The sequence below is a fragment of the Myotis nattereri genome (genome assembly GCF_964212035.1).
Source record: "Myotis nattereri genome assembly, chromosome: 8".
NCBI classification, from domain to species: Eukaryota; Metazoa; Chordata; class Mammalia; order Chiroptera; family Vespertilionidae; genus Myotis; species Myotis nattereri.
In genome coordinates this window covers 9,820,753-9,831,830 of record NC_138083.1, presented here as the reverse complement: position 1 = coordinate 9,831,830, position 11,078 = coordinate 9,820,753, and the positions used below count along the sequence as shown (strand labels likewise).

Below are 11,078 nucleotides of genomic sequence, written 5' to 3'. Positions count from 1 at the left end.
CATATCTTATTTTAAAGTAAAAAAACAAAATGGGAACAAATACAATATTTGTATTTGCATGTGGCCCGCGGGCCGTAGTTTGAGGACTCCTGGGCTACATCTTTGATGACATGTCCACCTTCCTATCCGATGCTCTAACTCCCCACCTGCAGACAACCTGTTATGTTAGGTAATGAATAGTTTAAGTCACTTTTTACAGGCCAGCCCATTATTTGCAGCTGAATTGATCCCATATGATACAAACCCTGTGTCTGGACTTGCTGTCCTTATTTCACACTTCAGAGACTCAAGTCCTGGCCTGTGTGGCTCCGTTGGTTGGGCATTGTCTCAGGCACCAGGAGATTGCTGGTTCGATTCCAGTCAGGGCACGTGCCCAGGTTGCGGGCTCGATCCCTGTAGGGGGTGTGCAGAAGAGAACAGTTGGATGTTGTGCTCTCACATTCACGTTTCTCCCTCTCTCCCCCGCTCCCCCCTCTCTCTCTAAAAATCAATAAATGATTCTTTAAAAAAAGAAAAGAAAATAAACCTCAAAGTTCAGGGAGATAACAGGACTTGCCTCAGGTTGTTTTCATCAAGCTAAACCTGCCTAGCTCTAACCACAGCTCCTGTTCCATTACCTCTCAGAGAAGGGGTGGGGAGCCATTTTGCTGCCAAGGGCCATTGGGATATTTATAACATCATTCACAGGCCGTACAAAAGTATCAACTTAAAAACTAGCTGGCTGTATTTGGTCAAATATTTAATTAACTCACCCCTCATGCCTTGGCAGGGCCAGGCCAAATGATTTCACGGGCCTTATATGGCCCACCCCTGCCTTAGAGGTACATACAAACTCTTGGTATTTGGAACTTTATGTGTGTAAGAATTCTGATTCTGTAGCCAAAGGAGAATGAACCCTAAGGACCATTGGGGTTCCCTAGCCAACAGGTATTTCTTCTTCTTCCTAACAGCCCCTGCATTAGTTTGGGCAGCAATGCTCCCACTTCCAAGGGATGCAGGGATATTTGGCCTAAAAAAGTCATGGAATTCTTTTTCCCCTTCATGGGAAGCTTTACCCCCCCCCAGATATTCTGATTCTGCAGTGGGTCTGGGGTGAGGCCTGGGAGTCTGCATTTCTGACAAGCTCCCAGGTGGTGCCTATACTTTTATACCAAGGGTGACAAACTTCCTCTGTAAAGGGCCAGATGGTAAACATTCAGGATTTGTGGGCCACGTAGTTTCCGGCAACTATTCAACTGTGCTATTGCAGCAGTCACAGACAACACCTAAACGAGTATGTCTGGCTGTGTCCCAATAAAACTTTATTCACAGAAGCAGGTGTTGGGCCAGATTTTGCCTGTGGGCCATAGCTGTCAATCATGGTTCATTTCCTGGTTGTGGGCTCAACTTTGAATACATTGTTGACTGAAAGCTGAACCAATCAGGGTTCTCTTCAGAAGGAAGCTATGGGTGATGGCTGTTGGGTACCAGGTAAGCTGTTGTGATCCAAGCCAACCTGGCATGGAACAAATCTTAGGTTATTTTTGGTAGAGGTGGGAGTTGGCTTATTCCTCCACAACCTAGCTACACAGGTTATCATAAAATCTAATCTCGTTCAAATTCTGCCACTCTGATAGCCCAAAGCTCGCTGGCAAAGGAGGCACGAAGCAGTTCACACGCCTGTTCCGGAAGCGCGGTAACGTCCTAGGCTCCTTTCTTTCCGGGGCAGTGGCCGCACCCTAAAGGGAAGGCCAGCTGAGGCAGGATGACCGCATTCCAGAGCAGGGAGGGTCCTGTGCTCTCTGGTCAGGTGACACAGGCAGAACCTCCTCGACAGTGTCAGGATCAGTCAGGGAAGAGGGGGGAGGGTATGGGTGAAGGATGGATGACTATATCTTAGAGTACATTCTGTATGTGTCTTGAATACCTTTAAGTTCACCAGTGCAAATCCATTTCTAATCTCATCATGCTAATTGCCAAGTCAGTCATGTCACCAGTGAGAAGCCTGTTTCTGAATTGCCGGAAGCACTCACTATAACTGTTGCTGCAGTGTGGTCCCTTCCGCTATGGTGTCTGCATTCTCGATTGCCAATTAGCTGGCCACTCCTATAGCCGCGTTTAGACCAACTGCACGGACAGTTTATCAGATGAATTATACTAAGTGGTTTAAAGTGTAGACTCTGTCACGGAGAGGCAGCCACTATGTCTACTATAAGGCTGGTGGCAGGAGAAAAAGGCGATATGTTTAAAATTCTGGCAGGGAGTGGGTACTAAAAAACAAAACAAAACAAAAGAGGTGTTATTAGTGTTTAGAGAACTCATTAGAAGGAACACTATTTTTTGTTTTGAGATTGAACTCAGCCTTATGGCTTCCTGGGCCCTATGCAATTTTCCAGCTCCACCAGGTAAAGGTACCGTTAAGGAAACGGAGCACAGATGGGGGTAAAAAACGTACCTGTGGCTCTGCCTTCACCAAAGCTGGGTTTACATCTGGTCTGTGTGTACCTCGGTAAGTGACTAATGCTTTCTACGCTGTCGCATAGCTTAGTTCCAGGTGTCGCCTCAGGGAGAGTAGCTGGAGGTGTCAAGAGTGGCTTCCTGTAGAAAAGAGGAACAACAGTGATGGTGATGATTAAGGAAGCCGGCACTTGAAACAGCCCAGCATTTTCTGCCGTCATCCTTAGGCCGATTTTCGGAAAAGATCCAGGCCCAGAGAGCTCAAATTCTTTCCCAAAGACGGAGGCAGAGCCTGTGGCAATGACAACTCTACAGCAGCACCACCCACACTAGCATAATACACTCCAGGAGTTTGGCCAAATCTTCTAGCTCAGGCTTTTCTGGAAAGTTAAGATACCCATCAGGGGTTCAAGTTTTACATTTAAATGAGGAAGTTGGGGAAATATTTAAACATGGTCTTTGGCCAATGCAGACTGAGTTAGATTCAAAAGCTGGTTATCAGAGTTCGTGCTCTTAGGCGTCCAGCAGAGAAAGTCCTGAGATTATCTGTTTATCAGCGAGACAGGGCGTTTATCCTTTTTCAGTCACTGACCATTTCAATCCTAAACTCAGGGGGTTGGCCCCCTGTGATTCTTGGTGGGAAGCAAAGTCCACTTTTCACCAGAAAAACTGAAAATGTCACAAATGAATTTCCAGCCCTGCTTGCAGCGAGGGTGTGGACAAATGAGCTAGGGCCTGCCAGTCAGAGGCAGCTGCCCCAGCCGGGGTTTTAGCAGCTATTATCAAGTTAAGATGTGGTCATACTGGATTGTGGCGAGCCTGGATTCCATTCCTGGTATTGTTACAAGAGGAAAATTTGGACATAAAGACACAAAAGAGAAACACCATGTGAGGATGGAGGCAGAGATTGGAGTGGTGTGGTCACAAGCCAAGGACTGCTGGCAGCCACTGGGAGCTGGGAGAGAGGTGAGGCAGACCCTCCCTCAGAGCCTGCAGAAGGAACCAACCCTATTGACACCTTGATTTTGAACTTCTGGCCTCCAGAAGTACGTGAGAACAAATTGCTTCTGTTTTAAGAAACTCCATTTATGGTCATTCGTTATGGCAGCCCTAGGAAACAAATACAATTACCAACATTTAAAAACGAGTTTGGTGTCCCTTGGGCAATGAACCTTGGAGATTTTTATATAAAAGTCTAGGTTCTCCATAGGCCTGAGAGCACACATACTATTTTTTTCTGTTCTAGAATTCCCAGATGGGTTTGGCAGCCGTAGTACATGGCCTAGGGCAGTGGAGGGTCCGTTGGGGGCCCCTGGGGCTCTTCCAGTACATTCACACACACACAGAAGGGCTACAAGTCATCTTACAGTGACACATGCATGCTATTTGCTTCCCCCCTCTCATTCTTCATGGTTGTAGTGAAAGTGAAACTCATGAACACAGTGAGTCTTCCAGAGATTGCGTGGTGTGTGATATCGCAACCATCCCATTGAAAAGCAACTCTGTGGCTGAAGCTGCCTTCTACGAAGCTGAACATTAAAGGTACTTGCAAAAATGTAAAAATAGCCTGGCTGGTGTGGCTCAGTGGTTGAGCAGTGACCCATGTAACAGGAGGTCATGGTTCGATTCCCGGTCAGGGCACTTGCCTGGGTTGTAAGCTTGATCCTCAGTAGGGGGCGTGTAGGAGGCAGCCGATCGATGATTCTCTCTCATCATTGATGTTTCTATCTCTCTCTCCCTCTCCTTGAAATCAATAAAAACATATTTTAAAAAAAGTAAAAATAGTGCCACTCTACTCACCAAATTTTTGTAAAATGAATGAAATACATTTCAGAAATTTCTCAGTTGTAATTTTGAATAGGTAACTATAAACAGACCTGATTCAAATAAAAGCCCTTTGGAGTCATCAGTGATTTCGAAGAGTGTGCAGGGGTCCTGAGCCACAACCCTGGAGGACTGTGGGCTCAGGGCCATGTTGTGCCTCCTTTCCTGGAGATTTTATAGGGGGGAGACTATTTCCTGTTATTTTCTGCAGGGCAAGAAAAAGTTGTGGTTAAGTGTGTAGGCTTGGGATTCCAAAGGCTTGAGCCTGAAACTTTATTCAAGGACTTACCAAACAGGTGATATGGGATCAGTGGCTAAAACTCTCTGAGCCTCGGTTTCCTCATCTGTGAAATGGGGACATTAAGAGCCAGCTTTTAGGGGAGTTGAAAAGCTTTAGTTAAGTGGTGCTCACTGACTGTTGGCAATGGGAAGCCTTGCTCTGTGGGGGGAAGGAGTGGACCAGAGCATCCTGACTGGGCAGCTGTGCAGTGGGCCTGGGAGACTCTGCATTTATAACAAGCTCCCAGGGGATGCTGATGGCGCTGGTCCCCCCATCGCACTCCGGGAGAACTCTTTGGTTCTCCTTGTCCATTTTCAATGTCTGTATATTTAAAATTCCTACTTCTTTCTTTTCCCTTTTTGTTTCTTTTGCTGTATTTTAAATATATATATATATATATATAGATTTCTGAGAGGAAGGAAGTGATAGGAAACATCAATGGTGAGAGTATCATTGATCGGCTGCCTCCTGCACGCACCCTCCTGGGGATGGAGTCTGTAACCTGGCCATGTGCCCTGACTGGGAATCGAACCGTGACCTCCCATTTCATAGGTCGATACTGAGCCACACCGGCCAGGCCTACAGATCTTCTTCAATGGCTGGTTCCTGTTCATTCATCAGGGCTGGGAGCCTTCCCCGACCCCCCTGCAAGGCTCCCCTCCACCAGGCAGTCCGTTTATTTCCTTCTAATGCCCATTACAATCAGATGGAACATTTATTTTATTTGGTTAGTTGGTTGTCTCCTGCACCTGAATGTGGTAATAATGATAATAATAATAAAGCACCACATCACATTTCTAAAGTATGAGAAATTTGCATTCCAAAGCATATTTAGCTGTTGAGGTTTTGATAAGAGATTTGGATATGTATTCTTCCTCATTTTAAAGCTGACAAATAGAGAGACTAAAGCAGAGTGTCAGTGAGAGGCAGAGCCCAGACTTGGACCCAGGAATCTGATCCTGAGTGTGCCTGTAACCACAGGGCTATCTTCAGAAAGGCTGCTGGCGCTTGTTGGCTGGAAGAATTATGGGCTAAACGAAGCTGGCTGGGCCTCGTGCCCTCCCTGGGCAGGTCTGCCTGCTGCTGGGAGATTCCTGCCTTTCTTCTTGGCAGGCCAAGTGCTGTCTGATTAGATGTATGGAAAACACGCATGTATGCGTGCGCATACACACAGAGAAGGGCTACATATGATGCTATTTCCTGGAGCTCTGTGGCCACCTGTTGTTTTCAGCAGCCTCATCTTTCTGAATCAGGTAACAGAACGCACTAGTGACCAGGCAGGGGAAAGAAAGCAGACCCTCCCCAGCTGGGCAGGACTGAGGGGCCGCTGGTCCTGGTGGTGAGACCCCTGCCTCCCCAGACACAGCCCTTGTAAGACATTCTCTCTGGCTCCGGGAGCTGCCCTGGTCCAGATGCTCGAAGCCACAGCTTGCGGGGAGTGTGCTTGGTCTACTGGGTACTAGCCCGGAAAAGGGCGGTGGGGCACAGAAATGCTGTCTTAGAAATCGTGAAGGCACCATTTCCTCTAGTCAAGAGGGGGCGTGAGCCCCGCCTCCGGTGCTGGAAGGCTTTCCTGAGAGGCATGAAGCGCCTCTAAAAAGCAGGGGAATATCCGTGGTTTTAAAGGAGCAAGAATGTCTTTAGAAAGGCTCAGAGGACCGAGATGGGCTATAGGTTGGCCAGGGGCTGGTGTTGTTGATTAAAACACAATTGTAGATGGGTGAATGCTATATGATTTCCTCTATGTTTACAAAAAGGCATGTAGCTACATGTGTGCATGTGTGTGTAAAAATAGAGAAAGGACAAGGCGAAGACACTCTCTCCTAACACGGGAAATAAATGAGAAACAGGCGACGGAACCTGGAACCTGGCTGGAGATCCTGGCTAGAACCTGGCTGGAGAACCTGGAGAGAACCTCGCTATGCTGATCAACTGAACGCTGTCTCCATGTCATTCCTTCTTCACCGACTCCGTCCACACCTTTGGGAACCCCTGGACCTGCTGGGGTTGGACCCCAACATCCTGTGCCAGAACAGGGATCCCTAGGTAAGCCCCCCATTCCCCTAGGTAAGCCCCACTCTTGGGACGGATAGGACTCCACCGTAGGAAGAGGGTGGATAGTCTTCGCCGACTCTGTCCACACCTTTGGGAACCCCTGGAACAGGATTCCCCTAGACAAGCCCCACCCCCATTGAGAACCCCCACATTTGGGACAGATAGGACTCCACCAGGGTGCTGCAAACCCCCCTATAGAGGATAAGTAGAGTAAGAAGGTGGATAGTACAGAACTTAGATTGAGAAGATGTGCCATACTGAGTCTAAAGAAAAAAGACTCCGTATTGATCTTTTAACACATACGCTTGCTAGCAGAGGAGTTAAGGTTACTCCCAGTCAGACTGAATGTTTTTATACAAGAAGTATGTCCATGCTTTTCTGAGGAAGGAAAGGTAAATGTAGAGGCATGGGAGAAGGTAGGGCCAAGGAGCCTTATCCTTAACCCCACTGCAGCCTTTCCACCCCGGGAAAGTGCAGGATTGGCAAGCTCTCTCTGGGGTGATAGATCAGGACTCAGGTAACAGCGAAAAGCACCAACCCTACTCTTAAAATGGATACAAGAGAGCATTTGGGGTTTTTCTTTTTAATGCCTGCTTTGGATAGGTTAAATTTTTAAAAAATATAATGCAGAGGGTTGTACAGCAGCCAAAAGGCATCGGGCCTCTGCCGACTCAGTCTGGTAGGAGGATGCACAAACCAGACAGGAGTTTTACCAGATCTGGTGATGATGTGGGGAAGAGGTTGTGTTTTATATCTTTTCAGAAGGAGCAACCTCTGCCTCCCTCCTGGGGACCGTCACCCCTGGGAGGCCGAGTTAGCACACCTGACCAGTGCCCGTCTGCAGCAGATGTGCAGCCCTGAGCTGGAACCACCTGTCCATTGGGAGGATCACATGTGCCTCCTTTTTGTCTGTCCATATGTCCCAGCTTTGCCCCACATCTTTCCTTTTTCTTTCTTTCTTTTTTTCTTTCTTTCTTTCTTTCTTTCTTTCTTTCTTTCTTTCTTTCTTTCTTTCTCTCTTTCTTTTTTAAATCTGACTACTTGTTTGCTGGTTCTTTGGCCTTTCTCCTTCTCTCCTGAACACAGCCTTTTCTAGACTCTCCCTACCCTACTGTTCCAGAAAGGGCACCTCCCTTTTCCACCGTGACTGTGGGTGTCTGGTATATGCCCCATACGTGGAGTTGTCTTATGCCAAGAGCCTGACATCCTGGGCTGAGAAAGCCTTGTCCCGGGACTACATGCTGACAGGCCGTTCCTCCCTTGTCCTATATTGGCCCCTCTTGCCCCTGTGTCAAGAGGGACCCTCTTCTCACAGTCCATTTGTGGGTGAGGGGAGCCCAAGACAGGTGCTGGGCGTGGAGGCCACGGGAGCATAAGCTACCAAGGAGACTGAACTGAACCTCTTGCAGGGGGGCACTGCCCCTCCCTCATTCGCACACCTCACATCACCCTGCTTGGCCCTGGAGGATGGCTGGTTAGCCAGAGATGGGTAAGATTCCTCAGGGAAGGAACAACCTAAGACAGGCACAGTTGCAGAGGGGCCATCAGGAGACAACTTGGGGGTCAACAGAGGTGGGGCCCAGACCCTCACCCCCCCAACTTTGCAGAGGCCTGAACCCTCACCCCTTCTGAGGGAGGTCTCCTGCCCCCATGGCTGCTTCGCTTCCCACGCCCAGCTCAGATCAGGACCCAGGTAAAGACAGAGACTGGCTGACAGCAGCTGCCCTCTCATTGCAACAGAACTTGTTTCCCATTTCTACCTTGGACCACAGGGAAAGGGGCAGCTGAAGGAAAGGGCTGTGTCAGGATGCTGCCTTCTTCCCTTTCTTCTCCCTGCTTTTTCTAAACACTTCCATGCCTTGTAGTTCAGTTGCTTTCTCTTCTTTTTCTCCCTACCACCCTCCATCTCTGCCTCCTCCTCCTCCTCCCTGGTATCATCCATATCAGCCGACTCAGAGAACACAGCTGACTCCTCCCGGGGCACCCACACCACCATCAAGCACGGCCCTGATGGACCCATGATCCAGCCCTTCAATGCGTTGACACTTCGGGAAGCCCATCGCCAATAACGCCGCCCGCTAGCCAGATCAACAAGGACAACCAAACCACCGACTTGAGAACAGCTGAAATCCCTTGACTGAAGAGGCCAGGAACAAGGCTCCGTGTGCACTCCATCCACTATGTTTATAGCTATGCTCGCTATCATTGCTTGTCAGTCTTCTTCCGAGTCTTAAACAACCCAATCCAAGAGGTGGCCACTGATTTACACACACTATCATTTAAAAAATAAAAAAGGGGGAATTTGCCGGAAGCCGGTCTACCCTTGCTGCTTGACACAGTCACTACAGGGAAGAAACATCTGCACAGCTTATGTTTCAAGGGACCTGACATATATGGCATATGCTTGCTCTCCCTCTGTGTTTTAAACAGGACCACCTCCCCGAGAAAGGTTGTTTCCCCAGGTGAGGATTTTTCCCTGGAGTTAGGGATGGAATAAAACCCCTTAACTAAGTGCCCGGTGGGTAATTAATCACTTTAACTATGAACAATCACGATTAAGCTACATAATCTTTACTTAGGATAATCTCCTTCAGTTACTTCCTTGTAGTTTAATATAACAATAGAGTAACCTTGGAATGGAGATAAGAAACGCCCTAATCTTTGGAATAGAATTGATAGGATTAAAATCAACTGGTATAAATACAGATGTAACAAGACAATAAACACAGAACCTGGAACCTGGCTGGAGATCCTGGCTAGAACCTGGCTGGAGAACCTGGGCAGGACTTGGCTGGAGAACCTGGAGAGAACCTCGCTATGCTGATCAACTGAACGCTGTCTCCGTGTCATTCCTTCTTCACCAACTCCATCCACACCTTTGGGAACCCCTGGACCTGCTGGGGCTGGACCCCAACAATTTCCCTGAGGAAATTTTATAAAATCTGTGGGGTTTTTTTCTTTTCTCATTAAGGATTACAGGAATAGATGCAGAGGATTCTGGGAGCCCAAGAGCCAATGGAAATGTCTGTGTGGTCTCCGGAGACTGTTGAGTCAGACGGACTGCAGCCAAACATAAAAGATGACAACAGCAACTCGGCCAACTTTTGAACCTGCGAGAGGCAGGAGAGGAAAAGGAGAAGGTGATTGAGCCAACTCTCAAAGCAGTATTCAAGTAGAGACCTACCCTCTCATACAAAGATAAAATACAGACAGACCACTCAGGCTGCCCCTGAAGAGGTTTGGAACCGTGACTTCAGAAGAGAATTAGAAGAGAGAGAAAGAGAGACAGTTTCTGCAAGAGAAAAGAATAGAGAGCGTCCAACTGGAGAACATACAACCTCCTCTTCAGTGTCAAAGAAGCCTCGGCTAGACCAGATTCCTGCTGCCAACCTCGATGCAGATGATCCTCTAACAGATGAGGAAGATGAAGATGAAGATTTTGAAGAGGAGAGTGATGATGATGATACTGCAGCTCTTCTTGCAGAATTAGAAAAAATTAAAAAAGAAAGAGCTGAAGAGCAAGCCAGGAAGGAACAAGAACAAAAAGCCAGCCTCAGGCCAACTTCAAAGTTAAAAGAAGGTGGGATGATGATGTTGTTTTCAAGAACTGTGCAAAAGGTGTGGATGACCAGAAGAAAGACAAATGATTTGTTAACGATATGCTGCGATCTGAATTTCACAAAAAGTTCATGGAGAACTATATTAAATAGTACAGTTTTATGTGCTTTATTAAAGACTATAAAATGTAAATGATCATTCTGACTTTACTTTGGTTAGTCGTTGTTTTTTTTCCTTTTTCCCCACATTTAAATTGTGAATAGGCTTTCCTCATTTTAAGTTCCAAAATATCTTTTCCTTGATTGATACCTTATTTCATAAGTAAGAACTTGGGAATTGTCTTAAACCAGTTTCCAGTCTCTGAATATTTCCAGTCAGGTTTCCTTTTTAAGATTCGAAAGGTAATCTGCTTATAATGTTTTTAATAATTCAAATAACCAAATTCATGTCCCCCAACTTTTTTGTTGAAATGTATGCAGCTTATGAAACATTGCATATTTTCTTTTGTGTATTGTATTTCTTTGAACATTAACTTTCTCCTATTTCTCTAACATGGATTTAAGGGCAGTTAATTCATGATATCTTCCTGTGTTTTTTTTGAAAAGTATGATGAAAGATTAAAGGGATTCCATGGAGGCCCATATGATGCAATGGAAACGTGTCATCAGCCTGGAAGCACCCTGATTTGTGTGGGGGAGCACGGGGTATCTTCCTTTCCCAGAGGCTCCTGGCCCAAGGCGAGCGCTCTCGAAGCTGCTGAGGAGACTTGTGGCATCATCTTGTTCTGGATACTCAGCTGCCATGTTTCTGTCAAATGGAATAGAGCCTGCTCACCGCCAACATTAGATGCAAAGCCTAGGGAAATTTTTACATCAAACGAAACATGAAATAAAACTTTTGGAACCTGAAAAAAAAAAAAAGAGAG

At 46.9% G+C, this 11,078-nt stretch overlaps 1 pseudogene across 1 annotated transcript; it reads left to right on the top strand.

Moving 5' to 3' along the window:
* The first annotated feature begins 9,674 nt into the window (after positions 1-9,674).
* LOC308523560 (spliceosome-associated protein CWC15 homolog) lies at positions 9,675-10,305 on the top strand (annotated as a pseudogene). Its single transcript has one exon. The product of its transcript is annotated as a spliceosome-associated protein CWC15 homolog (transcript).
* The last annotated feature ends 773 nt before the right edge of the window (positions 10,306-11,078 follow it).